Here is a 27,900-nt window from a genome sequence, read left to right as displayed (position 1 = left end):
TGTCTAATGCAAGTGTCCTCCCAGCTCTCTATAGGGCAGAAATCAATGAAGCCTGTTTTCATCCAAGTAAAAATAAATCTTAATCACCTTTGTAAAGAAAGAGAAGATAAACAGGCAGCGTTCTAAAAATGAACTCCCCTATTTAACAACTGTTAAGTGCTATTTCTTGAACGATACCAAAGATGACATCACATTCAGGTTATAGGGTGGGCATCATCAGCTGCTGATTAGGGAGCAATCGAAAGGGGGAAGGAAAGTAAATGAAGATATATAAATAGATTCAAAAAAGTTTGCAGAGAGAGCTCTTGGAATGTGTAAGGCATATAGGAATGAGCAATCCAGCAACAGATTTCTAACTTGGGGACAGGGGAGGCTGATATCAGAGAGGATATCCAGGTACCTCCACATATTACTTGGTGCCTCCATCATTATGCCCTCAGCTGGGAGGACTCTGTTACTAACTCATGGGGCCATATGAAACCAGAAAAATCATCAGCTCACATGTCTTCTATTGTCTCCCACTTTCACACTTCCCATGCTTTCCCTAAAATCTTCACAGTACAGTTTCCAGCTTCTCTCCCCTTAGCTACTGAAAAATGACTGTTTGAGGGTGCTCAGTGGCTTCATTGTCTGTGGTAGATTGTATTATTGTTGGAATTATTTACTCCTTCATTACCTGTAGAGAGAGTATACATTTCCATCTCTTTGACTTTGGCCTTGGCCATCTAACATGCGTAGGCAGATGTGCCGTATGCAATGTGCATGCAGAAGTAAAGACATGTTGCAAGTTTCTACCTGATCTCTTGAACTTCTCTCTGTCATGAGAATAGCATATCGTAGATTGGAATGACTCCTTCTACATGAGTCCCAAAATGAAAGTTATACCGAGCAGAGCTGCAGCCAAACTGTAGCTGCTCAGATGTAAAAAATAAGAAAGAAAGAAATTTTGGTTATTTGATAAAGTACTAATATTTGAGGGGTTGTTTATTACCACAGCCTTACCTATCAAGAGCTGACTATGACTTAGCCCACTTCAATGGCTTCCCCTTGATTTTCATTCTGCTCACTTCCTGCAAGAACATTTCCCAAAGTATGTCTTCTGAGCCGTAGTTATTAAAAAACTTATTAGGAATATGATAAAAATGAATTTGGGAAATTCTGCACAACTGCTCTTGGAGATTTATAATTCCTATCAGCATATAAAAGGCTCTGAGTAGTCTTGTTGTATATGGCATGAGCTCTGGGGTCATATTGCCTGGATTTGAATCTTGGATCTACTACTGCTTACTAGGTGAATGACTTTGGACAGGTCACTTTGTCTATTGAGAAAACTCTCAGTTTTCTCATTTGAATAGTGAAGATAATAAAAATACTTCCATGTGGTTATGGGGAAAATTAAATGAAATAATGCAAATGAAGTACTAACAGACTGCTGCCCAGGTCACAGAATGACCTACGCTTCATATATATGTATATATGCTATATATATACACATACACATACATATATATACATACATATATACGTGTGTGTGTACATATATATGTATGTATGTATATGTATATATGTATACATATGTGTGTGTATGTATATGTATATGTGTGTGTGTATATATATTTATATACATATAAATATATGCTCAGAAATAATATTCAAATCTCTGGATAAGGAATAATGGAATGAAATTCCACAGTTCTGAGTGGAGGCTGAGGCTAAAGTTTCACCAGGCACTAGAGGTAGAATCAAGTAGTAAGGATGAGATCTCAATTGCCACAGAAAAAATGGGAAGTGAACATTCTTCACACACGACAAAAGAAAGAGACAGTCTCCTAAGTGAGATCAAGGGCTGTGACTATGCTTCAACCTGTCCTGCAAACAGAGGTTGAAATTTTCCATCATTTACTCAAGAATTTTAGCCCCGCCTGAGCTGTGGACCCATGGTGGAAGGAGAAAGAACACATGAGTATCTAAGAACCTGCCGTATGTTTCTCTAACTCAGGGGCTGAAGATGTTCTATCTTCAGGGAGTGAGAGCTCTTAGCTGCTAACATAAGACCAGTTTCTGAGTCGTGAACCGTCGAGGCCAGGTGGAGGCAACTATGGCTCATGGTGAGTAAAGGTAAAGCAGGAGAGGTGCTCACAATCAAGATGCAGACGCAAATAAAAAAAAATTACACATCAAATTAGAAAAATCAACATCTTGATAGAGATAAAATAAATAATGTGAGAATTCATATCTGAGGAAATAGAAATAATAAAAGCATTAAAAATGTGTTAAATTTTCAACGAAATGTAATCTGAAATAACATCCATAAAACAAGAGCAGGAGATTTAAAAAAAAAAAAATAGGCAGTTACAAATCAATGAGTCAAAAATAGAAAAAAACATTAAGAATCGGGGAAGGAAAAATATATTCAATGAAGTAAAGCGCCTGATGCATAGCTACCACTCAATAAATGTTATTAAAGAAAACTGGTTAATTTGTTGAAGCTAATATTCTCAAAATTTACTTGAAGAAGGAACTGAATGAAGCCAGTGCTCTGGGGACACTCTCAGAGAATCACTGAGAAAAGGTCTATATGGTATTACACACCATTAACCATACTTTTTTCTTGACATTTGCATCAGTCAGGCTTCAATCAGAAAGAGATATATTAAGAAATCTATTGCAAGAAATTGGTTACATAATTGTGGGAGGAGGCTAGGCAGCTCTAAAACTCACAGGGCAGGTGACCAGAAAAGAAAGACTAGAACTTTGGGCTGAAGCCGCTGCCCACTAGCAAACTTATTTTTCTTCAGGAAAGTCTGAAAGACTTTCACCCGATTGAATTAGTCCAATCCAGATTATCTAGGATGATCTCCCTTGCTTTAAGCCAACTGATTATGGAGTTTAATCACATCCACAAAATACCTTTCCACCAACACCTAGGTTACTGTTTGGTTAAATAACTGTAACCTAGCCAAGTGCTCACATCTAAAGACCATCACCACATCATTTGTCTTCCATGATACTCCACAACCCTGATTCCCCTTTGATCTCTGTCATTTTCTCAGAATCCATTCCCTCTCCAGTTCCTCGAATGTGGCGTATCCCACAGAATAGGCCCATATCATCTTCTCCCTCTCTCCATACTATATCCATTCTTTATCATTTTCATCACACTTTATAACTTTTATTACTTTTGTGCATAACATGCCTAATCAGTAGCTCTAGCTATGGCTATGACTTCCCTTTTGAACTCTGTATTTTCAACTTCTTGCTAGATTATCTGGGGAAAGATGTTAATAACTTTTTTGGGTCTCAAGTTTCCTATCCTGTAAAATTGGGTTATTGCTACTATCAAAAGATGATTTATGTAAAGGTTCCTTCATAAAGCCTGATATATAGTCAGTGTTCAATACATATGAATTACCATAATTATTACTAATCTTCTGAAAAGAGTAAAAAATATTGAACAAGATAAGACCCACAGCCTGATGAGCCTCCATTAAGAATTTTCTTCTGGGCTAGCAGTGAAATATATGTCCATACTTGAACAAGTCACATCCTTCTAACCATCCCCACTTGGAGCCTGGGCATTTCTACTCAGAATACAGTGGGTAAGCTAAAGCCCCTCGAGTCAGACACAGAGATTCAAATCCCAGTTCTATGTCGTATGAGCTGTGAGGCTTTGGACAAGTTACTTCACCTCTCTGAACTTTGCTCTCTTCTGAGATAATAGGAGTTCTGCCAAATAGGGGTAAAGGCAGTTAGTATACTAAGCTCAGTTAGCACAGAGCTTAGCACAGTGCTCTACACATAGTAAAGACTCAATAAACTGCAGCTCTAGTTGCTCTTTTGTCTGCCTGGTCCCGAAGTCCCTGGCTTGATTTAAACAATCAAGCCCACTCTCAGTGCTGTCTCTGACCCCCAAGCCCTCACACAAGCAGATGTTAGAAAACCCAGCCCAGGACTGGTTATTTTATATGCATGAAGCTCAACACCTGGCATGTATGCATGCTTTCCCCAGAACCATCTCCTCTCCTAGATATTTTTACTGCCCCCTATGACCCCTCAGCAGCAGTGAGGCTCAAAAGGTCTGTGGGGCTTATGAACCTGGGGCCCTTCAGCACCCCCTCCATCTGTCAAGCCAGCTGAAGACTCCCAAAACAGCTTGCAGATGCTTCACCCCTAAGCAGCTGTGGGGGAAGTTGGCCTCTTCCTGCCCCAGCACTCAGCAGCTGGGCCATCTGCTCACACCAGGGGACACAGCGGTTCATTTTGAGGGCAGCCTTCTCTGTCCTCCAGTTAATTCACTCATTCCACATGCAATTATCAAGCACCTACTAAGTGCCAGACCCTGAACTAAGAGTATAAGTTTTACCCTAAAGAAATCTACAATTTGATAGAGGAGACATTTAGAAATAAAAAGAAAGAAAGAAATGATAAGTTAGTATAATTAGTACTAGAAGGAAGGTAAGCATACATGTCTTTGGGGGTAAGAGGAAGAAACACCTAGCCCAGCCTTGGTAGGTCAAGGAAGAGAAGACTTTCTGGACGAGGTAGTTCCTGAGATGAGAGATGAAGGACAAAGAAGATTGATCAGAATAGAAAGGAGCGTGAAAAGGAGCTCCAGGTAGAAGTCACAGCATGAGCAAATGTGTGGAGGTACTATATACTGACCTTGGGGCCACGTACAAATCATTCATTGGGGTGTCTGCCCGGCACTATTCCCATTCTGAGAGCTGCCACACACATCCATATGAGGGAGCCACCATGTTTCTAGGACATGCCATTTCCATAGTCAAAGTTCGCTGGTTTGAGTTACCTGACACAAGATGGTCCCAGGGATCCCCACCTGAGGATTTTAAATTGAAATCAAAGGGTGGCTGAAATTGTCAGATGATGAAAATAAGAATTGTCATAGACCAGGTTTCCAGCAGAAAAAATGTGATGATTTTCAAGCACGATGCTCCTGCCATCAGAAGGTGGATTGGTGCCCCCCTCTCCTTGAACTTGAGTGAGTCTTTTTGTCTAACTTAATACATAGACTGTAACAGAAGTGGCTTCGAGGTTCCATTTGAAAAGACCATAAACCTTTTGTCAATCTCTTTTGGGACACTGGGCTTTGGAGCCCTGAGCTGTCATGTAAAAATTCTGGATACCTTGAGGTTGCTATACTAGAGAAACCACATGGAGAGACCACAGAGTGATAGAAATGTTATAGAAGCCTCAGCTCTCCCAGCCCAGGTGTTAGACAGGTGAGCAAGGAGGATGACTTCAACTTCAACCAACCTCGGACTGCACCACACGAAAGAACCTGAGCATGAATCAACTAGCTGTGTCAAATTAACCCTCAGAACCATGAGAGATGGTAATAATAAATGATTACTGTTGTTTTTACTTCACTAAGATTAAGGTGACTCGTTATGCATCAATAGTTCGAGCATAGAGCAAGCCCTTTCGTAGCGAGAAAGGATGAGACTGGTGTGCTGTACTAGATGGAGGGATGGAGGTAGTACTTGAGTCCTTGGTCTAGTGGTTTAGGAACTCTTGTTCTTGCCCTTTCTGCAACAGTTCCTTAGATTCTCTGAGCCAATGAACTCTTGTTATAACTTAAGTTAACTCAAGTTAGTTTTCTGTCCACTTGCAACCAAATTAATACAAATGATTTGGGATAAACCAAAGAGTTTGATGTGTTTAGAGCAGACATTATGGGGGGTGGCAAAACTGAGAAATAAAGGAGATGGGGTAAGCCCAGGACAGAATACTGACGAACTGTAAGACACAGCAAAGAGCTTTGTTATGTTCAATTTATACACCACCTGTCTCTACAAATGATTTTGGGAGACTACTGAGGACTTTGAACTTTATTGCAAAGTCAATGTGGAGCCAGTGAACAATTTTCATCCAAAGAATGGCATGCTGAGACATGCATTGCAAAAATGTCAACCTGCCCGTTTGGATGATGTGTCGGAGAGAAGCAAACTGGTCCGGATTCTATTGATGTGAAGCAGGGAAGAAAGGAGGAGGGACTGAGCCAAGGTGAGGCAATGAGGGTGGGATGAGAATGTATGAAGAGGTAGAATGAAAAGACTGGACTTCTTTCTGAGACCGAAGATAGGAAAAGACAAAGATGATGTTCAAGTTCGTGGTTTGCATAAGGCAACGGTGCCTTGGCCAAGATGCAAGAAGCCAACCAGGTTGAGAGGTAAGGATGGTGACTTAAGCTTGTATATGCAGAGCTTGAGGTGTTGGTGGGGAATTAAGGGGGAAAGATGACTTAATTTATTCCTTTAACACGTTTATTGAATATGTGTTTTATGCCAGACTCTGGCAAGTGTTGGTGAGCAAAATAGGTATAGTGCTTGCCTTCAATAAATTTCAGTCTAGAAGAGCAGATAGAAATGAATTGGATATGTGAATATGGAATTACAAACTCTTGACGAATGCTATGAAGGAAAAATATCAGAAGCTATGCTGGCACTTTACAAGGAAACCTGATGGAGTCTGAGGATATATCAGTTACTGTGGTCGCATCACAAATAACCCCCAAATTTAGTGGCATTTATTATCTCTCATCACTTCTGTAAGTCAGGAATTTCAAAGGAGCACAGTGGGAGCAAATTATCTTTGCTTCGTGATGTCTGGTGCCCCTGCTGAAAGGCTCAAAAATAGGAAGCTGGAATCATCTGAAGCCTCATCCACTCACAGGTTTGATTGGCATTGTTGGCTTTGCAAGTGGTCTGTCTGCATGGGCTAGTCAGGTTTCCTTACAAAGTGGTGGCTGAGTACCATGGACAAGTGGAGAGTGGGTGAGGGCAGAAGAGAGAGCGAGAGGGAGGGAGGGAGGGAGAGAGGCTGCCTTTTATGACTTTAGCAGCCCTTCTGCCACATTCTATTGATCAAGACAGTGACAAAGATCCAACCAAGTTCCAGATGAGAAAACACAAAGCCACCACTTGAGAGAGTGATGTCAATATCACATTGTAGGAAGAGCATATGGGTTAAAAGATATCTATTAGTGTGGCCATATTTGGACAATACAACCTGCCACAGGAGGGGTCAGAAAAGACGGCTCAAGAAAAATGACATTTGAACTGAGATCTCAAGGATGAATGTGAATCAACTTGTGATGGGATGAAGATGACAGATTAGAGACAGTGTTCCTAGCAGAGGGAACAGCATGTACAGAGGCCCTGAAGTATGAAAGAGCATGATGTATTTGAGAAGCTGGTGGAAGGCCAGAGCAGGTTGAGTGAGCTGGAAATATAAATCTGAAGCTTAAGGAATGGTCAATGGTGGAAGCAAAATGCAGAAACCTGGGGTAGATGGCCGTGGAGGGGACCACATGGAAGAGTGAGCAGAGAGGAAAACGAGTCTCATAAAAATCTGAGTTTGCTTGGACTTAATGCTCTCTGTCAGCTTCCTACTGCTAAAATATGATCAAACTCAGAACTTGTCTTCGCTACCTTTGCCAATAGAGGCTGGCTGCCTTGCTTTGCTATCTGATTACCTAGCTGTAATAGCCAGCCTCCAAGATAGCCCTGAGGACTCTTGCCTCTTGGTATTCACACCCTTGTGTAGTCCCCTCTCATACTGGATCAAGCTGGCCTCTGTAACCAAAAGAACACTACAGAAGTGACAGTGTGTAACTTCCGAGGGTAAACCATAAAAGACATTGCATCTTCTGCCTCAGAATGCTCACTCGGGGAAGACCAGCCATCGTGCCATGAAGTCTCAAACCACTCTCTGGAGAGACCTACGTAGTGAGGAACTGAGGCCTCCTGCCAACATCCAGCACCAACTTAGCAGCCTCGTGAATGAACCCTCTCAGAAGTGGGTCCTCATCTCTAGCCAAACCTTCAGACCATCCCATCCCCCTAGTCTTCAAGGCCTCAAGCTTGGAGCATAGACAAGGTATCGCTGCTGTACCCTATCTGAATTAACGACCAAAAAAAAAAGCCATGTGAGAAAATAAATGATTATTATTGTTGTTTCAAGCCATTGAAACGCTGAGGTTATTTGTTACACAGCGATAAATAACTATTAGATTAGCCCTGGCCCTTTGGCTATCCCACTCTACTTCACATTTCTTCTGAATTTAACCAGCTCCCAGAGACTCTAAGCTAGAAGAAATCACTCATTCAAAGCTTTGGCTCCATTGAGGGCTTTCCAAGCAGGTTATTAAAAATTGTCTCTATTTGCTCACCTCTAGTGACAGAGAATTCACCACCTCCCAAGGCAGCTCATTTCATTTACTGCCTGGCTCCCTGTAACTTAGACTCACAGGAGAGTCTTCCATCCTAGTCACCACTACTTCTGGTTCCTTCTTTCCCAGAGCTGTCCCTGACTCAGTGCTGAAACCAGACGTCCCTCAGCCTCTCCCCAACCAAAAGATCAAATTACAATTCCAAAAGCCATGCTTGACTTGGAAACATCAGCAAGAAAGTTCCATTTCCCTGTATCCCTAAACGAAAAAAGACTCCTTGTCAGTTTGGAGCAATTAGCTGTGGGAGATGATGACGGGGCAGCGAGAGTTGCTGCGAGGGGCAGAGAGGCAGCGGAAGCCCCAACTCAGACAGACATGCCGCAGATGGCACAACGAGATAACGCCTTTCACGTTTCAGAAATCACATTGTCAACAATGTTTCCAGACTCGGAAATGAGCTGAAGTCATCAGGAGTGCCTAGCAGCAAGCAGCAGGAGACGTGGTGGGGGCCCCTCCTTTGACATTATGCATTGGTGCAAAGAGAAACTGGCAAGGTTCACAGCAAAGGTTGGTGGGCCTACCATCTCTTGAGGCTGCAGGAAGGGCAAGCACGGGGCATGCTGAAGCTTTTATTGAGTTCAACATTCAAAAGCTCCAATCTTGTATCTCCTGTCCAAATTGTAGGGGATTAACTCCAAGTCTCAGAATGTGACCTCCTTCTACTCCATGCCTTGTGGATTGATTTTTCTTTTTTAGGGGGTTACAGAAAGGAAAAGTGATTAATTCAATCGCCCATGTCTTAAATAAGAATTACATTATTTTTAACAAAATCATCCTTGTTAAAATAAAAAATACTTTCTGGGTTGAAGAAAAGACTCCACCTGAAGCAGTCTATACCAGCTGTCTGACCTTTCCATTACAGCTTCCCTGCCTCTGGCAACCCCCACCCTTAGAGAAACCAGGATACAGAATCAGAGAATGGTCCCTGCTGCCCAAGACACTCATGACTTCAGCAAGTTGCAATGATTTAGGGGCAGGGGCAGAGTTAGCTATTATTACAGCCCTGGCTTATGCCCTGAGCAAGCATGAGATACAACACGGAGTTGGGGTTGTATATCTCATGCAAGGAATAGTTTAGAAGAAAATGCATTCTCGTCCCTTCTACTGAAGCGCCTTCTTATGTTTGCTCAGGAAGGAGTCAGGAATATTTCCCTAATTGCAGAGTCCCACTTACTGGGACAAAGGAAAGAAGTAAATAATTCCCCCTGGAAGTTCAAAAGGACAAAAGGTAAAGTCAAATAGGTGCCTGTGAGTGGTATTGGAAATAAGGCTTGCAGAGGGTGACAGGTGGGAAGTAGAGGGTGGCACATTCTCTGATAGTTATGATATTCCAGATCATTGAGACTCAACCTGAGACTTCCAACTAAATCTACCCATTCTGGAATGAGCTAGAGCCCCAGGAGGTATCTGAGACTTTTGCCTTCCTGTCAGGACCCTGGAAAGTTCGTGGACCTCTTTGCCATTGCAGGACACCCAGCAGCTGGTAGACAGCTTTGGACAGAGGGATAAACCCTGCAGGAGGCAGAATGAGAGGGAAAGGTAAAGTTGAGGATTTTGCCTTTAAAAAAAAGTGGTGTGAGCAGCCTATGGTCTTTACGAAGGTCAACAAGCTGAGACCCACCACAAGGCCAGCTCCAGGCATTAGTAAAAGGTGAAAGGAACAAAATCCAAGAGAAGACAATCCTGCCTATGGAGGCAAGTGGGGTTAAGCACCTGTTAGAGAAAGTCTCTTTTATCTTCAGCCAGTGATGAGCTGCAAGAGGAAGAGAATGCTGCTGAGTTATTCTCAAGACTCTCTGCTCTGCACAGCTTCCCCTAGGGATCAATTGCAGACAAACCTGAGATGGACAGGGGAAAACTAGCCTTGATTATGCACCCTCCATAATCCACATCTTTTGTATATATCATCTCAGGTTATCCTCTCAAACAACTTGTGGCCAACGGACAATTAAAGCAACAAGCATCTGAATGAAATGATAGTTGTATTGCTCTAGTAGAAATCCTGCTCTAGTTGCCCCCAAGCATCAACAGAGTCAGCTGGCCACATCTTAAAGAGCTCCTGTCAGTCACCAGAAGGGACCAAGCTTTGTCTCTGATTTCAGGTCTAGGACAGCCCAGGCAGACTGGGGGGGCAATCAGAAAATTAAGTGGGAGCTAAGAAACCAGGAGAGTGTGGATTCCTGCAAATTCTTTGAGGTTTTAAGGGAGGCATTGTTTGGCCTTTCTCTAAACCAGTGGTTCTCAGGTGGACCCTGGACCAGTAGCATTGACATCACCTGGGCATGTGCTAGAAATGCAAATATCACTATCTCTAAAAGATATCTGTACTCTCATGTTCATGTGATTTACAATAGCCAAGATTTGGATGCAACCTAAATGCCCATCAACAGATGAATGAAAAAAGAAAATATGGTGTATAGAATGGAATATTATTCAGCCATTCAAAAAGAGAAGGAAATCCCATCATTTGCGACATGGAAGGACTTTGAGGGGATTATGTTAAGTGAACTAAGTCACATAGAGAAAGACAAATACTGTATGATCTTACTTATATGTAGAATCAAAAGAAAAGTAACTATATAGATACAGTGTTTGCCAGAGGTGGGGGTCGGGAGTTGAACAAAATGTGTGAAGGTGGTCAAAAGGCACAAACTTCCAATGATAAGTCTTGGGGACATAATGTACAGCAGGATGCATTTTTTAAGTGCAAATTCTTGAACCCCACCTCAGATTTAATTAATCAGAAATTCTGAGAGTGGGGCCCAGCAGTCTGCATTTTAACAAGCCTCGTAAGTGATTCTGACATGTGGGCACTTCTAATAACCACTGCTCTAAACCAGGCAGTTCCAGTCAAAGGCACCTAGATCTTGGGGAGGGGTCATAGGCCCCTGGAGCAGGAACAGCCAGAGCCCTTTGAATGTAGCCAGGCTCCCTCATACCTTCCCTTCCCAATAAATTCACACATTGGTCCACTGGGCCACACTTCAGCCCTGCCTGGTCCTCCAGCCTCATCTCAGCTGGGATACATGGGGACACTCTGCAACTATTAGGGGATGCTGAGAAAGGTTGTGTCTTGGAGATTCTTGCTCCTCCTTGAAACTGACAGTGGGGAAACAGAAGCTCTGTTCAAGAGATGCCCATAACCCAGCCTGGGGTTTTCCCCAAGACCCCTGCCCCCAACAGTGAAAGGTTCAGTCAAGCATGGCTCCCACTGGCTCCTGAAAGCCTTTCAAGAGTCAGACACACAGGCCCAGCCCAGAGGCTCTGAGCTGGGAGGCCCGTCACACCCGAGGAGGCCCTGAGGTGCCAGCTCGGCAGTTGGGCCTGGATGGCAGTGCCGCTACCTGCTGATGGATCGTTTTCCGATGAGGATGCTGTGCAAGCTGCCAGCTGTGCCAGCTCAGGCTCCTGATCAGCATGGCTGCGCGGCTCCTCACCCCTCCCACAAGAGCCGGAACAGGGAAACATCACGTCCCGGGGGAGCAGCAATTAATCTGCACAGGAGACAGGCCGAAGACAGGACAGGGGGGCCGCCAGGGAGCTGATGTGCTCTGTCTGCCTTCACCGAGGGGTCGGCCAGGCCCTCAGACAGGCAGTCTGCCAGCTCAGTTGCACGGACTACCTCTGCCTGCAGCCCCTTAGGAAAGCAGACTCGGAGCCTGGTGTACAGTGAAAAGTACTGGCCGAGAGTCAGTGCAGGTTTGAATCTCAGCTCCGCCACTGACCAGCTGTGAAGCCTTAAGCAAGTTCTGTCACTTCTCTGGGCTACATTTTCCACATAGGAAGCATAGCTGCGACCTCTCAGAGCTGCGGTGAGGAGTGAAGAAAATGACTGTGTCAAGTGCCTGACATGCAACAATCTGGGCTACATTTTCCACATAGGAAGCATAGCTGCAAGAAAGTGACTGTGTCAAGTGCCTGACATGCAACAGATAGTGATTTCTCTCACCTGTCCTCAGCTATCGACCTAGACCCTGAGGTTCCCTCAGGGGAAACCCACACATGATCACTAAGCAGGCACAGAGCACCTCTCCCAGGCCAATGAGGCCCCAGGGGATAAAAAAGAAACAGTGGCAAGGAAATCTCTTTCTATGAATCATCAATCTGGGAACAGCCTAACAGTGTCAAAGGAAGAAGCCCCATGCAAGCACCTTGGGTCCGACTGGTCTTTTGTTCTCTGTCTTCCCCCATCCAATCCTCAAATCCTGGAACCCCAAGAGGTAACCTTCAGAAGATCACGGCCTTGTTCTATTTTTAAGACCCCAGGTGGCTCCTTCATGCCTACAGAGCAAAGTAAAACTGCTTCATCGTGGCATTCAGAGTCAGTTCCACATCTGCTGAGTCTCATCCTTCACCATGAACCTCCCTCTTCCTTCCTCTCAGAAAAGCATACCATTCTTAGAATGCAGTAGGACACTGCAAGATTGGGCCCTTGCATGTGCTGTCCCCTACCTGGAAGGCCTCCCCTGTGCTCTTAGCTGTCTAAAACACTGCTTCTGTATGACCCAACTTTAAGAAGACATCCCCTAATGCTCCCTGCCCCAGGGATGAATAGTTACAATGGGCTTTCTTATACCCAGCACCACCATCTATCAAAGTCCTTTACCTATAAACATCTGTTTGATTTTCGGTTCTTTCCATCACTGAGCTGTGAGGCCCACGAGCCCAGGAACAATGTATGATTTTTCACCACATCTCTGACTTCTGAAATGTGCCCGGCACATAATAGATGTTCTATAAATGTTTAGGTAACTTAAGTGTAAATTTCTCTTATACCCTTATAGTCATACCCATCACACCATGGACTAATGATTAACAAAGCCACAGGTGGCTGACCTACAATGAGGCAGAGGGATAAACAAAGGTTCTGACCACACCTGGTCATCTCCAGTCCTAAGCCAGCTCTTCCCAAAGTCCAAGATGGCTCAAGGTTAGAAGATAGTCTGCTGACCCCTCATCCCTCCACTGGGGTTACCTAATATCCAGTTTTCACTCAATTTATTTTTCTGTGGCCAAACCTACAGACCACTTGGAAATAGTACATTTTATCCTGGGGGCTTAAATCAGTGCTTCAGGCCCAGCTGGGAGGGCTCAAAGCTTCATCAACCCCCTGAGAGCCTTAAGCTAGCAGCATTTCCATGGCTAGCACCTCTGCTGATCCAGGTGCCCCCAGAGGTCATCAGAAAATTGGAGAATCAAAAAACCTCATGAACTCAAGGGATTATATTATGATGCAACTAGTCCATCTACCCACTCAACATTTATATCAGCTCTACAGCCTCCTTCCCCAGCTTGAATACTTTTAGTGAATGGCAACTTGCCATCTTCAAGGACATCTTATTCCATCTGTGGTCAGTCAGCCACTTAGATATCTCCAAGTCCTACAGTCTACCATAGATCAACGATTCTAATCTCTGCAGATCTCTTTCCTTCGTAAAATGAAAAACCAAAAATCCTTCCCAAACTCCTCAAAGATTTTTGAGGGAAAGGAAGAGGCTTATGTGTCATCTGGATACCTCTGGGTATCCAGACACTTTTCCAATGAATTCTCATTCTCTGCCTTGTATCTCAGCTCTTGTGTTTCTACCAACATTGTCTGAGGGTAAATTTGTGAGGGTGAGGGGACCACATCATCCTGCTAATTTATGTGAACTCAGCTCAACAAAAAGCCCCCAGACTTTATAGACCTGCTGTGCTAAGCCAGAGTGCTCCTACCCTGTACATGGGCCATCCCAGCAGAGGACAGACACTCCATTATTCCTCTGCTGATTCATCTTTTAGGACTTGGTACCATACATTGACCAAGATCTTTTGAGATACTTATTCTTTCTTTTACCCTCTTCACACTTTTTCTCTTTCATCTTTATCTGCAAATCTATTTCTTCATCCAAAAATACTAAATAGGATCAAGGCTCAGATGGAGCCATTAGGCATTCCAATAAAGACCTCCCTGCAGGACTATATCAACCCATTAATCTGCTCTCAAAAGGTAAGCTAGATATTAATTTACTGGGATCCAGGTGCAAATAAATTCGTATAGTCAAAGAACAGAAATAGGGCCACTTCTAGATGAGAAACCGAGATGCCAAGGTATTAAGCATGTTGCCTAAGATCACTCTGCTGGTAAATGGCGAAGTTGGGGCCTGAACCTAGAAATTATAATCCAAGAGCCAGCATTTGTCACCACTACACTATGGGGTTTCTCTTCTCTCCTTCCACACAGACACTGCCCAGTTGCTATTAACTGTCATCGTTGTCCTTTTTCTACTGAACTGTGGGCCTCCGGAAGAGCCTCTCAGCCCTGGGAGAACCAGAGACCAAGAAGAGATGTCCACTGATCTCCCCAGGCCCCCGGGGAGGATATCAAGGAGGAGTCACCATCTGGCCCTTCCAGTACAGCCACTGACCTGCAGGCAAGCCCAGACTAGGGTGAGGCACACAAAACACAAAAGTTAAGGAGACATCCACTATTAATGCTACTCCTGCATTTGCAAAGCCTGAGAGTGAGGCCTCCTTAAATCCTGCAACTCTATTCCAACTTGCCTCACCCTAGTCCCAGCGCTGCACTTGTGTCAGAAGCAGGACATTACCCTTCAAGGTGCAGGAGTTTGTCTCCTACTGACTTCCACTCTATCTCTCAAGTGCATCTATTAAACTCAGGTAACCTGGGGCCCAGCTATGTCTGTCTCCTCTACCTGGGGCTGAGGTCTTAGTATACCCAGTCAGGATCATGTACTAACTCAGTGCTTCTCCATCCAGGTGGCTCCCCCAGGGCATGAGCTCACAAGTGTGTGTGTCCCTCAGGATGACAGCTCTTTTATCACCAGATGTCACAGCATGAGCTAAGGAAGGAGGCAGATGACAAGGCTGTAAAGTCATGTTTCCAGAAATGCCAACCAGCCTTCTCTGACATCACATCTGGACCTCCAGCCCCTTTGCCAACTTCCTCGTTGTTTTATTATAATGAGCAACAAGCTCATTAATAATCCCTCCTCCTCCCTGAATCCCAGCCACAAGGGGAATCAGCAGGTGCAAGGGGCTCACAATTAGTTCTTTATAATGCATGGTTGGCAATAAACCCACTCAGAAGCTGGAACAACAAGGACCTGGTTCTGTATAGTATCTGAAGCCACTGGAGTAATTAATGGCAAGGCCACAGGATGGAGAGAAATTATGTTAACCCTTTTGAAGCCAGTGAGCCCAGAATTCTTGGAAAATTGGAAACCTCAAGAAGGAGAGACATTCCACATGCACTAGAATAAAATGGCCAACTTCTCTCAGTCTCTCTACCAGAGACTCTGGTGATTCTCCTCCGTAGATCATGCCCTTATCATCACCTCTGTGAAGGCACCCCAAATCTTTGTGCTCTACCCTGTTCTCTCACTCCTACATTTCCAACTGGTCCTGAGACCTTCCACTGGCATTGGTCCACAACTGAGGTCACCTGAATGTAAGCACTGAGATCTTTCCCAGAAAAGCGCAGTTTAGGGTTTAAGAGGCCATCATGAAGTTAGGAGTAACTACTATGGGGAAAAGGGACATTCTCAAACTACAGAGGGGACCCCTCACGTTGAGCAGAGGTGACCCTCCAGGGGCATTAAACAGAAATGGAATTCATAAATGTATAATGAATCCAAACTCCACAGTTATGTGGTTTCCTCCAGCAAAGAATGCTAACGGTCAGGTAGGACTGGCCAGGGAGGGTAGCATGAAGGTCAGGGAGTGGTGTATGACCATTAGGCCTAGATTAGGCATGGAGGAGAGTAGATCCAAGAAGAGCTGCTAGAATGACAAGAATATGAACATAAATATGAATGGGGTCAGAGTAAGATCAAAAAGACAAGTCAGTGAAAGTGAGGGAAAGGGAGAGTAAAGGGAGCAGAGAAGGAACTTTAGAACCTGACATTTCAGAGGCCAGGAATTCAGATATAACGACTAGATCCAGATGATGGCCATGGGCTTCGGCAGCTCTCGACAGAGCCATCGTATCGCATAACTCTGGGAATATCATTCATGTAGAATTCAATATGGTGGTCCTGGCAGCTGAAGAAGAGTAAGTGGAGATCATCAGAGATGAAGCGGCCAAGGAACAGTGAGGCAGGGGCACTGGATGAGAGGCCCACGTGAGCACTGAAGATGCCCTGGATGACAGTGAGAATCAAGGCAGAGAGGAAGACTGGGGTGCAGGAAAAACATGACGTCGGCAAACTGATGGTTGCCAGATGGGAGTGGGGTTGGGGGGCTAGGTGAAAGTCGCGAAGGGATTGAGAAGTAAAATAAATAAATAAATAAATAGATAGATAGATAAATAAATAAATAAATGATGATGATGATGATAATAATAATAATAATAATGTTGGCAAGCCTCACCTCAATTCCACCAATTACTTGTTGAATATCCTTGTAATAAACGAATCACAGTTTCTTGGGGTTTCTGGCACCTCATATTTAAAATAGAATCAAGTGCTTAACTTCAGGATGGTAAAGAGAATTTTTAAAGTTGTTTATGTGCAGTAAGGGGCTGGTTTTGGACTTGATTACTATCAGTTTGGTTCCTCTCTGTAACTCTTCTTTAAGAGAGCTGACTTCCGACTCAGCTCCAAGGTCAAATAGTTTTCAGCAGGGTTTGGCCAATCAGAGGCACTGGTGGGAGATTGGAAGGCAGGAGGAAAGCAAAATCTGGGTATTTATCCAGCACCTCCTTCTTTTCTTCTCAGGAAACATCTCCAGCATGAGATGAATCTCCTCCATGGTTTTAGTTCCTATGAAAACAGACCATTGAAGGTTCCAGTTTCTGCCCTGGGCTCTGATAAACCTATCTCCTCCCTTTGTCTCTCCGGTCCTGGGGGTAGTAGTGGTTTTCTTCTATTGCATAAACTCTGGGTTGCCTCACCATTTCCTGTTTACCTTCTCAACTTTTCTATTACCCGTGTAATAAACTCCCTAATTAAATTCTCTCTGTTTTAAATATTTAGAGCAGTTTCTGTTCTGTTTTCCTTGCTGGACCTAACTATTACAAATGCCTAGTGTCATGCTTGGCATATAGGGAACACTTAAATAGCTTATACTTATTACAATTATGCTTAGATTAACATTATTAATATTTATTTGTCCAAGCCCTTTGAGAACATGGTAATCAATCCAGCAAAGATGGCAGCCAGAATGGGGACAAGGTGCCATAACGACCTGCCATGTTCTTCTAGGAATGAGGATGGCTGATGGACAATTATAGGGCATGTTAATTACTCAGGCCTTTGAATCTCACCACCAGAACAATGACAGAGTGCTGTTACTTTCTATTCCTCTGTCTTGACACAGGGGCTGGCACAGAGTAATTCCTCAAAATAATAGTTATTATACTGACGTGAAATCTTTCTAGTTGTGTAGTCAGAACAGCATCTGTTTGTAAGTCAGGATATCCCCAAGTTGAGGTTGCAGGATCTCGCCTGTGTGTGTACTGAAATTTCAAAAATTAGGAATACATCAGGATGTCCAGTATTAGAACAAGATGAGTGAGGCACTCATCTCAGGTGCGAAGCTCTAAAGATATGACAAGAAAACTCAGATCGAGATAAATAATATTATAATGCAGCATTTTTAAAAATCACCATTCATGCAAAACACCCATAATGAACAAAATATCAAAATTTGAATAAAGACAAGATTAGTATTGCTGATTTTTCCTTTTGCCTCACACTCCATTATGGCCTGATACAGCACTGATTATAACTGAGTCAATTTTTTTTCTTTCCCTATTGCTTCAGGCACCTGATGTCCTCAGAGTTAGTGTTCAAGTCTCCAGCACCAGCCACATCTGCCTGTGAAACACACACACAGTGATGTCTGTGAGCTCTGGAACAGATACTGTGTCTATCTTGTTCCCTGATAGCCCTAAAAATAGGCCTGGCACATAGTAGGTGCAAATATATGTGTCTAATGAATGAACAAGTCCTTTCCTCTGCATTCTGGAGATCCTAAGATATACTAACAATGCACCTTTAAAAATAAAGTCCAAATTCCCTAGGAATCAAAGAAATGTAAATTAAAACAATGAATTTTTACACTGTTAGAATTAGCAAAGATTTAAGAGATTGACAATACCCAGTATTGACGTGGAAATCGGGAAAGGGACATTCCTGGGCATTACTGCTAGGACGGCAAATTAATACAGCAGTTCTGGAAAGCAATTTGGCAACATGTAACAAAAGCCCTTGAAAGTACACTTTTTTTGACTGAGCAATCCCACTTCGAAGAATTTATAATTAGGCAAATGCTGGTGAGGATGTGAACAAATAGAAACTCTCATACATTGCTGGTAGAAACGCAAAATGGCACAGCCACTTTGGAAGACAGTTTGGTAGTTTCTCACAAAACTAAACATACTTTTACCATATGATTCTGTAATCAGACTCCTTGTTATTTACTCAAAGGAACTGAAAACTTATATCTGTACAAAAACTTGCATGTTATTCATAGTAGCTTTACTTGTAATTGCCAAAACTTGAAATCAACCAAGAAGTCCTTGTGGGTGGATGGATAAATAAACTGTGGTATTCAGTGGAATACTATTCAGTGCTAAAAAGAAATGAGCTATCAAGTCATGAAAACACATGAAGGAAATTTAAAGGCGTATTATTAAATGAAAAAAGCCAATCTGAAAAGGCTACATACTGCGTGATTTCAACAAAGAATGTCCAGTGTATTTATTCTGCAGGATACACTTTATTCTCAACTGTGTGAGATTCTAATTTTAATTTTTTAATCTTTTATTTTTCTAAATTCTCTAAATTTTACCAAATGACCATCTGTAATTTCTGTAATTGTAAAAATAAAAGTAACCTGTTTTGCTGAGTGAATTTCCCAGCAAAGGATGGGCAAGTTGAAATACCCATTATCATCTTCACCTACCTTGAGACTTCCTTTGTTATCTGAATCAAGTCAGAAAATACTATGCAGATCCTTCTCCACAGGAGTCTGTTTGCTTCCTTTGGACAATACCCCATTACTCTCCAGAAACATTTCTGAGACTGGGTCATCATTCTTCTATATCCGGATCATGCTTATACCAAAGGTCCCAAATGTCACTTTTTAAAAATCAAGTCTTATTCTGTTTTCTAACTGAAAATAAGCTTTGCAGGCCTCAAGCCTGTTTTGTCATTTGCAAAATAAAATATTTACATTTCAGGGGAACAAAAAGACTGAATTGGTAAAAGATCTCAGTGTATATGAAGTGTATTAGGCAAGATGAGCTAGATAACAATCAACCCAAAATCTCTGAGTTAAAACAGCAAAGTTTGATTTCACATCTATCATAGGTCAGCTGAGGCCTCTGCTCCACGTGATCCTCACTCAAGGACCCAGGCTGAGGAATACTCCAGCTCTGTGAAAATATAGCACCTAATGCTTTAGCTTTTTAAACCTTCTACCCACCTGGTAGTGGTCCAAGGCACTTGGCTTTCATCTCATTGGCCAAAACAAGTCATATGACCACCCCTGAATTCAAAGAGGATAAGGAAATACAATCCTACCATACATCTAGGAGGCTGAAAACCAGACATATTGACAAATAGCAAAACAACTCCCACAGTAGGCATTCATAGATATTTTTTAAATAAGAGAAAGTACTGATTTTAAACCTAGCTTACTAGCAGAGAGGCTTATGATGTCTCAGGCATTGTGCTAGGTAAAATTTACAGTTCAAAATCGAGTTAAGTAATTTTTACTAAAGCCACACAACTAGTAAAGGGCTAGAATCAGGATTGACTCCACAGACTGTACCCTTTCCATTATGCCCATACGTGTTTATGCCATTCGGGGTTACTTCACTTCTGCAAGCCTGTTTCCTCCTCATCTTCCAGAAGCAAATAATATTGACTACTTGGGGTTCTTTCTACAGAAGGGATGAGATGTTCTTGTAATGATAGGTATCAGGGCTCTGTGAGATGGGGCAGCATATGGTGTCCAATGCCTGGTCAAAATTGGTGCCTGGAGAGGCTCTGGAGTTTGTCTGTTGTGTTTACAAGTTGGGGGAGGGGACAGTGAAGTAAACGATGTCCAGTGTATTCTGCAGGATACATTTGATCCTCGGGTCACTCGGATATTGGAAGATAGATGTCTCCTCACTCAGTTATTAGAGAGTATGTGTCGTTATCTACACGTAACCGACAAGGCCTGACATAATCATCCAGCTCTCCCCACCATTATGCATGCATGCACACACACGCACACACATACATAGCCACCTCTAGACAGATCATGCATGCTTGCACTTACGGCCTAAACACCACACTGAGTCTATGTCACATGCAGTATCTATGTATATTCAACCCCTTCACCAGATTTATAGCCACCCACACCTATGTGTACTCTGCTGAAACCTACAAAATTGCTGTTTCTGTAGGTACTTTCCTTTGGCTCAAACTAATGCACACACAAGTACGTAAATTCACAGCTATCTCACACATGTGCACACAGCCATACCTGCAAACATACCAGCCCATACCCACAACATGCACACACACAGAGCGCGTTTGCCTCACCACTATGTGCACAACTTGCTCCTGATCCCCCACCACTTCCTGACCCAGGCTGTGGGCTCCAAGGCAGTGAGTTCAATCAGTGTCGCTGCCAAGGCTGCTGTTAGAGCTCAGCTCTAACCATCCAGGAAATCAGCGACAGGGCTTGGCCTCTGCACCCTGGCTTCGCCCCAGCAGCTGTGCTCATTGTCGGTCCCAACCCTGTTCCATCCGCTGGGCTTGTCCTTAACCCCCAAACACCCCACGTTCCCACTGCCCTCCTCCTCCTACAGGGCCTGATGCTCACCAGCTGAAAAGCTGCCTAGAAGTCAAGCAGTAGAGCCCTGCTCTCTGCCTTAGATACTCTCATCCCATTGTAAATCTTCATGCAAAAAGGGACTGCTATTGGGGTCTGGGGCCAGTGTCAATGGTAGAGAAGATCCCTAGGAGTCAGAGCTGCCGAAAGGGTTCATAAAAATATTTACTAAGCACTAACTCTGTGTCAGGCCCTGTGCTAGGCACTGAAGATAAGGTGGCAAACAAAAACAGAGGCAGCCCTTGCTTGTGTGGGTCTCACTTTCTGGGGACTGAGGTGGGGTATGGAAACAAATACATTTTCAACAAATGTAATAAATATAACATTCCAGCTCTGTGAAGTGGTATAAAACAGAGATACATGGGGATGTAATGTATGCCTCAGGCTCCTCATCTGTAAAATAGGATAAGAATACCAACCTCGCAAGGTTGATGTGAGGATTAAATGAAATAATATGTATAAAGTACTTATAAAGTTCTTGGTACAAAGTAAGTACTATATATATATTATTAACATAATCAGAAAGATTAATAAGGGCTTCCACATGGAAGTGGCAGCTGAAATGATACCGGAAGGATGAGTAGGAATTAAAGAGATGAAGGGAAGAGGGCGATAGAAACATCATGTGCAAAAGCCCTGTGGCCAGGTGGCAGCAGGGACCATTCCAGCAGCTGGTAGAAGCTCAGGTGGTTTCAGTGTAAACAGTGAGGTGCTGATTGACCAGCCTGAAGCTGAAGGGGCTGGCAGATACCTGACATGCAAGGACTTGAAAGCCATGGTAAGAAGTTGGCATTTATGGAACTTAAGCTAAGTGCAATAGAAGGCCCGTGCAGTTATAAGCAGACAGTAATTAATATCCTCTCATTTACATTTTGAAAGGCCACCCTGGTTGAAGAGGGAAGAACAGATTGAAAGGGAACTATGTCAACTTTCAATAGGACACTCGAGGGAACAATCCAAGCTATGCGAGGCCAGTGGGGCCATTGTTAGAAATTCATTGGCATAGTCTGGGGAAAGGGCAGAAAATAAGACCGAACAGACTCAGGATGGGATTAACTCGTTGGCAAGGGGGCTTCCCCATGCACAGAGAAGCATAGCGAGGCTGCGTCTACGACCATTTGAGGAATGGAGGTCCGGGGTGGGAGCATGAGGGCAGAGGTGGCTTTAGGCCCATAAAGTAGGCATCAGGGTCATAACAACAAGACTTGGATGTATTTGAAGCAGGATCCAGACAGCAGGTGGAAATGAAAGGCCTGGGTCCTGGCTCCTGGGGAAAGAGGGGCTGATAAGAACAGAGCTGATGAAGCTAAGGTGCTGGGCCTCCAGCCACTGGATCAGGAAACTAACGCAGAAACCCACGTCATCCAATGTTCCCCTGAAGATAACAAGTGTCCTTTCAACTGACTTCATCCGATTGATTGGGAAGGCTGCCTAGAATTCCGTGCCCATTCTGAGAAGGATTCCGAGGTCAAGTTTAGTTTTGGTGAGAGTGTTGTGATTAAGTGAACACGCCTATCATGAATAGAAGGTAGAAACTGGTGGTATATATACCATGAATTTATCACCCCCAGAGCTATGAATGTATTCATTAAACTCTTGTGGGAGACAGAAACCCAATTCAAAATAGTAAAAGCAAATAAAGGAATATATTGGCTCATTCGATGAGAAGTATAAGATGTGGAACTGGTCTGAACAGAACAGAATTCAAGTGTAGCCAGGAGAGCCATGCCTGTCTTGGCTCTGTCCCTCTCTCTCTGTCTCTCTGTCCACCTCTTTTGGGTTGTGTCCTTGGATATAGACATCCCCCTCCTAGGGGTAAGGTGGCCTATGGGTAAGGTGGCCTATGGCAACCCCAGCTCTATTATGTCCTTTAGACTTATATTCCAAAGAAGTCAGTATGTTCTTTCATGATACAGCCAGCAAAAGTCCTTACAAAGACTTCATTCAGCCTGGCCTGGGACACATGGCCACCTCTGGATGGGAGTGGCATCAGTGCCCCCAAAAGCCACATTAGCTGAGCAAGGTACTTATAGATCCAACCACTTACAGACAAAAGAATAGGTAGTTCCCTAAAGAAAAAAGATCAGGGCAGACAAAAAGAAGATGTATATCACATAGGGTTTATGTCACTAGCCCATAATGTCACACTTGAGGCAATGAGGCTAATTCCAGGCTCATCCATTGAACATGCCCACAAGTTGCTCCTTCCAGGGTCTGCTCAGCCAGCAGAAGCTTTGCAGAGCTCAGGTTGGTGGAGACAGAAATTCTCACTGAAGCTTCAGGGCACCATAGTCAAAGCAGGGTACACAGCTAAGAAGCTGGCAGAAAGTGTCAGAAAATAGAATGCAAGCATGTTGTCAAACCAAGGCGACCCAAAGCAGACATGGTGAGGCCAGCTTGGAATAGGCACAGGAGAGAAAAGATAGCAAAAGCCAGTGGGTTGAGGAAGGAACCAGGTAGGCAGTTCTGGTGAGAGGCATTGCTCTTCTGGCTGGCTTTTACCTCCCTGCCCTTCCTCCTGGTTGAGGCCAACCTCACTTCTGTCCCTGGAATTCTTCCTGTCTTCTGTGACTTCTCCAAGGCAATATTTCATCAGTTCACCCATCTTTCAAGATCTTCAGCTCCTCCTATAACACTGGCTCCATTCTCTCAAGATACACAATAGACTCAAGTCTCTCTCGTCTAAAAGAAGATGGAGGAGGAGGAGAAGGCGAAGAAGGAGAAGAAAAAGGCAAAGACAAAGGTAAAGGTGATGGTGAAGGCAGAGAAAAAGAAGGAGAAGAAAAGGAAGAAAGGGAGAGGAAGTGTACATCAAAAGAACAACGAGATACCACTTCGTACCCACTGGAATGGCTGTTAGGGAGGGAGGGAGGGAGGGAGGAAGGAAGTGGCAGAAAGCAGGGGAAACAATTTCACTGATTTTTAATTATAATAATTTAGTTATAATAATCATTATTATCATCACCATCATCATCCTCACTTACTGTATACCAAACTTACTATGCTTGGTACTTGGGGGCAGGGGGCTAGAGAAAGAGAGAGAGACCCGTTAATCCTATAAACCATTAATCTCATTGTATAGAAAATGAAACTGCAGCTCAGAGAGGTTAAATGATTTACTCAAGGTCACACAGCCAGTAAGTGACAGAAATAGAACACAAATCCAAGTCTATATAACTACAGAGTACAGTCTTGGTCATTGACTTGTCCACTGACCCAGCACCTCTGATCCATCTCAAATATTACTCACCCCCATATATTGTCTGATTCACCCTTCACTCATCCTCAGAAAACTCACTGGCCTTCCTGACTTTCCACCATGAAGCAAATCTGCTAATAGCTCCTTCATGATTTTTTTCTTCAAAATAATGCCCTGTTCATCAGCAATGAGTTGGGAATGACCTGGTGGCTCAAGAACTGCAAGTCATATTTCTGCAGGGAGCCCAAGAGGGGCTGCCAGAGGACCGGGGTGAACAGGTAATTAGATTGAATCCACTCTTTGGCTCGGTTTCCTTCCCAAGCAGACCAGTTATTGAGCAATCCATTCCCCAGGCACTAATACATCACCTGGGAGTGCCAGGCCATGATGGATAAGCTGGGCTATCAGCAGAGCCCACGATAGATGGGTGTCATTCATCACTACAGGGAGCCGATGGAGCTGGGAGTTATTCAGGCTGTGGCACCTTCCACCCCCATTGGGGCCAGAGCCAGGAGGAAGAGGCTGGGGGAGAGAGGCACAGAGCTAAGAAGATGTCTCTGGGAGATATGCCAGCAACCATGGGCACATTCTATCTGAGCCTCTCCAAAGCAAAGAGATGTTTAATGGAGTTTGTGGCCAAGATAAGGAGCATGTAAGGGAAGGAGAATGTAATAGAATGCACTAGATCATGGGTTCTGGAAATCCTCCTTGCCTAGTGTGTGTCTTTGTTCTGCCTTTTCCTTGCTGTGTAAACTTGAGTAAGCCTCTCTGAAGCTCAGTTTTCTCATCTCATTCCAGGTGCTCTTTTACAGTTCTCAGCCCCTCATAGTTAGGCAGGGCCATCTGATGACTTCTAATTAATGATTTATATGTGCAGGAAACAAGAGTTAATGAAAGGCCCCAATGAGATTCTCAGCCTCTCTCTTCTTCTGCCATGACAACCAAGAGGCCTCAGGTTAAGATATCAGAGCCACAGGATCGGAATAGCTTGGATGGCTGATCGTCTGGATGATAGATGCCTGGGAGGATTGCACAGCCCACAGCTGACTCTGAGTCAGCAAGAGATAAACCTTCGTTAGGCTAAATCACTGAGATTACAGGCTGTTTGTTACACAGCACGATCTAGCCTATCCTGACAAATACTCTATATCAGAGGTCTACAAAGAGCCAGATAGTAAATATTCTAGGCCTATGGGCCAGATGGTCTCTTATATTCTTCTTTGCTTTGTTTTGTTTACAACTTTTGAAAAACATAAAAACTATTGTTAGCTGATAGGCTTACAAAATAAGCTGTGGGCTGGTTCAGGCCTATGGGCTATAGTTTGCCAATCCCTTGCCCTAAATCATAAAGTTACTGTGAAAATTAAATGAGATGTGAACATAAGCATTTTTTTTAATGTTAGCAGCTACTATTATTAATTATCTATACATAGCAGATAATTATGCTGGGTGCTGCTCTAGGCATTGGTGATTCACAATGAACGAAACACTATGGCACTTCCTTGGAGATGGGTTGTTTTGTTATTGTTTGTGGTGGTGGTGGTGGTGGCATCCTTTCTTCCAGAACAACTGCAGCAGCCATCCCACCCACCTCCCTGCCTTTCTCCAATCTGTCCACCACATTGTAGCCATAGGGATCTTTGCAAAATGGAAATAAAACCATGCTATTTCCCCAAAATGCTTCTCATGACTCTAAGCAGAAATCCAATGTCCTCTCATCACCTACAAGGCCCTGTATAGTCTGCGTCTTGCCTCACCCCACCCACCACACTGAGTGCCACGCTCCCTTTTCCCACCCAACACAGTGGTCTCCCCTCAGTTTCTGTACACAGTACACCCTTCCCACCCCGACGCTTCTGCCAGAGCTTGGAATGACCTTCCTTCATTCTCCTGGCCAGTCCATCGGAGGTCCTTGGAGAGGCTCTCTCCAACATTCTTCCCCATTTAAATAATTCTTCACCTCTCACCCTGGCTCTCATCGTCATGTTTATTTCCTTCTTTACAAACTTTTTTTTTTAATATATGGGTTTGCTTGTTTGTTTGTTCACTAGGCTGTGAGCTCCATAAGGACACAATCTGTGTGTGTCCACATCATGACCGTATCCCCATTGTTCAGTGTAGTGCCTGCCACATAGTAGAAGCTCAATAAATATTTGTTGAGTGCATAATCCATAGCAAGAAAACCTGGTTCCCTATGCCAATGCTGACAGAACCTTGTCCCACCATGTTTACTGCCCACCCACTCGTGTGCCCTCACCACCCACAGCTTCACCAGGCCACTGTCACTTTAGCTGCAGCTCTCTCCCTACACTGACGCCCGAGAAAACTTCAGAAGCAGAGAAAATGTCCTCTGTGCCTTTGTGTCCTCAGGGCTCAGGACGGTGCCTTGTCCTGGACAGGTGCACAGGAAAGGTTGATGATGCAAAAACTTCGCTTAGAAACAGGATTGCAGTCAAGGTGGGGGGCCGGCAGAATCTTATTGATGTTATCTTAGAGTCACATGAAGGACCTTTGAGAAATCAAGAAGAATGTTGGAGGGGCCAAAAGATAAATAATGTATTGATTTTCCAAGAAAAGGAAACTGTCAGATTCATTCCTAGGAATTGTAGCCCTTCATATTAACTGGTCCGTTGGCAACTAATTTACAAAAAAATGAGGCAATTACCAAGATCTAATGTCCATCCCTAGAGAATGTCAGATGAAATTATTCTAATTTTCTTTTTTTTCTTTTTCAATTACATTTGACATTCAATATTATTTTATATTAGTTTCAGGTATACAGCATAGTGGTTAGACATTTATACAATTTACTGTTTGACAAGGTGCCCATGCTTGGAGCTGATAATATCTGTATTTCAGACAAGTATTCACTTAACAAATATTTATAGAGGGGCCACCCTAGGCAGGCTGTGTGCTTGTACTTCAGACCCAGCATAAATAAAACAGACAGAATCCATGTCCTGGTGGGGGCTGCAGGAGGCTTGAGGTACAGCCAGCACACAGCTGGTAACATACGGTATGATCAATGGCAATGAAGTCATGGAGAGAAACCAACGCAAGCTAAGGAGATAGGCTGATGAAGAGGAAGGTCAGAGCATCAAGTAGGGTGCTTGAGGAAGATGTCACAAAGGGGACATCGTGGCTACGACCAAAGGAGGTGGGTGAAGGGGTCACGCAGATACCTGGGGCTGGAGCATCTCAGGCTGAAGGAACAGCCTGTGCTGAGGCCCAAGGTGTTTGTGCCACACGGTGTAAGGAACAGCAGGCTCATGTTGCTGAAGCAGAGAGAGCCAGTAGGAAGGTAAGAGAAAGGAAGGTAACGGAGGGAAGGTGCAGAATGAGGGCTTTCTGAGGATGTGGCTTTAACTGAGAGTGTATAAGGCATGCAGCCCAGTCTACCTTAGTGCAGCAACTCAGAGTCAAGCAAGACAGGAGAACGTACCTTTACATGCATCCTGGAAGCATTAATGAAGAAAATAAATGAATGGAAGACTATAGTAACAGACAACTTTTAAAATCAAAAACCTGAGTTTAATACACAACTTCTATGACCCCATAAATCCTAGATATAAGCCCAACAGAAAAAAGGAACTAGGCTCGCCGAAAGGCGTTCTAGAAT

General features: G+C 43.7%; 1 long non-coding RNA gene across 8 annotated transcripts in view; it reads right to left on the bottom strand.

Annotated features, from left to right (window-relative positions):
* Positions 1-27,900, bottom strand: part of LOC112471005 — a 64,206-nt gene that overhangs the window by 28,044 nt on the left and 8,262 nt on the right. For 2 of the 8 annotated variants that reach the window (XR_003043154.1, XR_003043156.1), the window contains exon 4: positions 26,255-26,790. The exons of 4 other annotated variants lie outside the window; for them this stretch is intronic. This is a non-coding gene — a long non-coding RNA (uncharacterized LOC112471005). Of the gene's footprint in view, positions 1-7,097; positions 7,109-21,343; positions 21,347-23,744; positions 23,765-26,254; positions 26,791-27,900 lie in introns of those variants that run through there. 2 more of the 8 variants (XR_003043160.1, XR_003043162.1) reach the window with 2 other exon arrangements.

The sequence above is a fragment of the Pteropus alecto genome, unplaced genomic scaffold (assembly GCF_000325575.1).
Source record: "Pteropus alecto unplaced genomic scaffold, ASM32557v1 scaffold45, whole genome shotgun sequence".
Taxonomy (NCBI): Eukaryota; Metazoa; Chordata; class Mammalia; order Chiroptera; family Pteropodidae; genus Pteropus; species Pteropus alecto.
Note: the sequence above shows the minus strand (reverse complement) of the source record. Positions and strands in the feature narration are given on the sequence as shown.